General features: G+C 41.4%; 1 non-coding gene across 1 annotated transcript; it reads right to left on the reverse strand.

Moving 5' to 3' along the window:
- Nucleotides 1-344: 344 nt before the first annotated feature.
- On the reverse strand, nt 345-451 carry LOC146914831 (small nucleolar RNA R71). Its single transcript, XR_015017040.1, has one exon. It is a non-coding gene; the product is annotated as a small nucleolar RNA R71 (small nucleolar RNA).
- Between the last annotated feature and the right edge of the window lie 3883 nt (nt 452-4334).

A 4334-nucleotide genomic window follows, 5' to 3' on the forward strand; every position in this document is an offset into this window, starting at 1 on the left:
AAGAGTATGCAACGCCGTCTACGGCTGAGCCACATGCTATTATTGTGTACCCAACGGTTGAGGATGACAATTTTGAAATTAAGCCTGCCCTACTTAACTTGGTGCAGCAAAACCAATTCTCGGGATCCCCCACTGAGGATCCCAATCTTCACATCTCTGTTTTCCTACGAATTAGTGGAACCATGAAGGAGAACCAAGAAGCTGTGAGACTTCATCTCTTTCCCTTTTCCTTAAGGGATAGAGCTAGCGCTTGGTTCCATTCCCTCAAAGTCGGTTCCATTACTTCATGGGATCAGATGAGGCAAGCATTCCTTGCCCGTTTCTTTCCACCATCTAAAACCGCTAAACTTAGAGACCAAATCACGCGGTTCAACCAAAAAGATGGGGAATCTCTCTATGATGCGTGGGAGCGTTTCAAAGAAATGCTAAGACTTTGTCCCCACCATGGCCTAGAGAAGTGGGTTATAGTCCACACTTTTTATAATGGCTTGTCTTATACCACTAAGATGTCTGTTGATGCAGCTGCAGGTGGAGCACTTATGAATAAGAACTACACGGAGGCGTATGCCATGATTGAAGACATGGCTCAAAATCATTACAAATGGACCGACGAGAGAGCCACCATTAGTTCTTCATCCTCCAAAAAGGAGGCAGGTATGTACGAAGTCTCTAACTATGACCACCTTGCTTCTAAAATTGATACACTAACCGAAAAACTTGAAAAACTCAATGTTAGTGCTATCAATTCTGCTTCTACTCCTTCTTGTGAAATATGTGGTATAACTGGTCATGCTGGTGTTGATTGCCAACTAGGTAGTGCTATTTATGGTATTAAGCAAATGAATTATGCTCAATACAACCAAGGGATGTGACAAAATCAAAATTTTTATAAAAACCAAAATCCCTACGGACAAGTAGCACCACCCGGTTATGCAAACAACCAAAGATTCACTCAGAAATCCAATTTGGAAATTTTGTTGGAAAACTTTATTGCCAACCAAACCAAACAACTTCATGAACTTAAAAACCAAACCGGATTTCTGAATGATTCTCTTTCCAAGCTCAATACCAAGGTTGATTCTATTGCTACTCACTCTAAAATGCTTGAAACTCAAATTGCTCAAATAGCCCAACAAGTGGCTACCTCTTCCCAAACACCGGGAGTCTTTCCTGGTCAAACCGAAGCCAATCCCAAAGCCCAAGTTAATGTCATATCTTTTGGGGGTAGTAAGTTAAACGAAACTTTTGCTAAGGTTAAAAACATTGGGAAAGAAAGTGTCAAGCCTTTAGGTGATAAAATTGTGATAGAAGATGCAAAACCGCTTGAAGAAAACAAAACTCCATCCCCCTTAAATCTTGATAAGCTTAAACTAGAGGGTAAGTTTGAAAAATTTGTTAACATACTTAGGAAAATTTGCATTAAACTTCCCTTTGCTGAAGCTTTGTCTAGGATGCCTCTATATGCCCAGTTTTTGAAGGAAATTTTTTCAAAGAAAAGGGCTATAGAGCATAATGAGACAATAGGCTTGGCTAGGGACACTAGTGCAATCATTCAAGAAGCACCCCCTAAGCTTAGAGATCCAGGTAGCTTTGCCATACCATGTGAAATTGGGAATGAAACCATAAAGAAAGCCCTATGTGACTTAGGAGCTAGTGTTAGTTTGCTGCCTTTGTCTCTTCTCAAAAGGATAGGGATAGGAGAATTGAAACCTACCGAGATGGAATTGAAACTTGCTGATCGTTCTACCATGAAACTTGTAGGATTTGTCGAGGACATACCCGTTAAGATAGAAGGGATATATATCCCAACTGATTTTGTAGTCGTTGACATTGCGGAGGACGAAGACGTCCCCATAATCCTAGGTAGACCTTTCCTAGCCACCGCAGGAGCTCTCATAGATGTTAAGAACGGTAGGATAGTATTTCAAGTGAGTGATAAGATGCTAGGATTTGAGTTGGAAAATGTTATGAAGGGTCCCGCTCTTTACTCTTGTTGCATGCTTAACGATCATGTTGTGAAAGAACGTTTTATAGCGTCATCTACACAATATGATATCTTTGATCCATTCTAAGGACTCTTTCTAACCGTCAAGCTAATGACATTAAAAGAGCGCTTCTTGGGAGGCAACCCACGCATTTAATCGCTTTTGTTTTGTTTTTCTTTGTTTTAAGTTGTTTTGTAGGTAATTGTCCAAGTGTGATTCGAAAAAAATCGAGAAATTGAAAAATTCTGAAGCCCCCAGGACCAGAAAGGTGGCACGGCCCGTGCTAGGCTTGGCACGGCCATACCAAGTTTTTAAGAAAAAAAAGCAATGTTGAAGTCAGAAAGTTGGCACGGCCCGTGCCAATAGGTGGCACGGCCGTGCCCGAGCTCTACACCCCCATATATACAAATTTTTCTTTCTTCTTCCTCATTCACAAACAACAACCCTCTTTCATCTTTCAAACTTCTCTCTAAACCTCCATAACCTTCAAACCTTCAAACCCTCATATCTCCCTCAATTCTTAACCAAATCACTCAATTCTTTCACCAATCAACCACAAACTTCCTACAAAACAAAAACCACCAATCAAAAACATCTTTCATCCATTTAAACCCATAATTCACCAAATCCCTAATCTTTCAAAACATAACCCAAACACCACAAAACTTTAACCAATCTCCACATCCAAACCAACAAACCTTCCTTAAAACATCAACCCCAACCCTAAACCAATCCTTTCCACCAAAAATCTTCCCAAACCCTGAAACTTCAAACCAATTGCAACAAGGGTCAATGGCTTCAAGAAGAAGTGGTAAGGAACCAGCAAGCTCTCAAGGAGGACCTCCCCCAAAGAAGCAAGCACAAGTGAAGAATCATGGAATCCAGTTCAAAAACTACAAGCAAAGGGACAGGTATAAAAATCTCATCTCTAAACACTTGCATCCTTCTCGTTATCCTGATCCCAATACTTTGGATGTGCTAGAGCTTTTTGATGATGTTTCTAGGCTGATAGGAAAGTTAGGTTGGACTGATTTGCTGAAACCTATGCGGGGTTATGAAAATTTCACTTATGAATTCTTGAGCTCAATAGATTTTACCAAAGATAAGTTGGATTATGATAACCCTAACCATAGAGTTGTTTTCCGGTTGATGAATATTGATTATGACATGTCACTTCAGCACTTTTGTGAGGCCTTAGGTTTTGCAAATGAAGGATATATTCATGATCATTGGGATCCTAGTCTAAAACCGGTTAACTATGACCCAGCTGCCTTTTGGAAACAAATCACCGGTCTTAACAAATACGTCCCTAGGGCGAACAAAGCTAGCAACATTCACAACCCCGTACTTAGGTACCTTCAGAGGGTAATGGCTTGCACTATTTGGGGTAGAACCGAGCTAGGAAACACTAGAACCGATGAGTTGTTCATGTTATGGGCAATGCTCTACAACCACCCCGTCAATACTTGTTTTTATTTGATTGATCACCTAGACTTTGTCGGTACTAGACCGGCCGGTAGAGGAGACATAGTGGTGGGTGGCATCATTACATATATAGCTAGGTGTTTTGGAGTGGGTGAAGATGAGGGGATCAAACCAATTGAGGGAAACAATAGGCTTAACATAGAAACCCTTATTGCTATGAATTTCATCAAACATCGTCCACCCCTTCATTACCAACTTAAGCTAAATGTGCCAATCATGTTTTTATTTCCTAACCCATCTCGGACTACCACCAAGGTGGAAGAAAATTGGTTGTATGTTAATGATGTGCAGGTTCTTGGTGAGCAAGATGATGATGAGGGAGAAGGTACTAACTTGCACCATGATGAAGAAGACGGTGGTAACTTGCACCAAGAGGGGCACCATGGCCATGAAGCCGGTGAGCTTAATGAAAATCAAAGATGGACATGGATTCACAATGAAATCGAGAGGATGAGCACCGAGCAACAAAGGCAAGGTGTTGAGATCTCCGGCCTTCGCAATCAAGTTCAAAGGGGCAACCGTGTCAATGATGAAAATAATGAGATGCTCCGTCGGATGATGCAACACCTCCAACTTCAAGGTCCTCCATATGGACCTCAATAAATTGTGAGCTTTCCTCTTCCTCTCGTCCCTTCTCTCCTCTCCCTCTACTACTCTTCTTCTACTCCTTCTCTCTTCTTCTTCTTCTTCTCTTTTAATTTCTTTTTCTTTTGAATCATTGAGGACAATGCTTCCCCTAAGTGTGTGTGTGTGTGTGGGGGGGGGGGGGGGGGGGGGGGGGGGGGGCTAATAAAGTGTCTAGAGTCGTAGTGTCCAAACTCCCTTGAACTTTAATCTTTTGTTTTGTTTTTATAGTGAAAGGCA

The sequence above is a fragment of the Medicago sativa genome, chromosome 6, assembly GCF_051527215.1.
Source record: "Medicago sativa cultivar Bolivia chromosome 6, Bolivia_mono, whole genome shotgun sequence".
In the NCBI taxonomy this organism is placed as follows: Eukaryota; Viridiplantae; Streptophyta; class Magnoliopsida; order Fabales; family Fabaceae; genus Medicago; species Medicago sativa.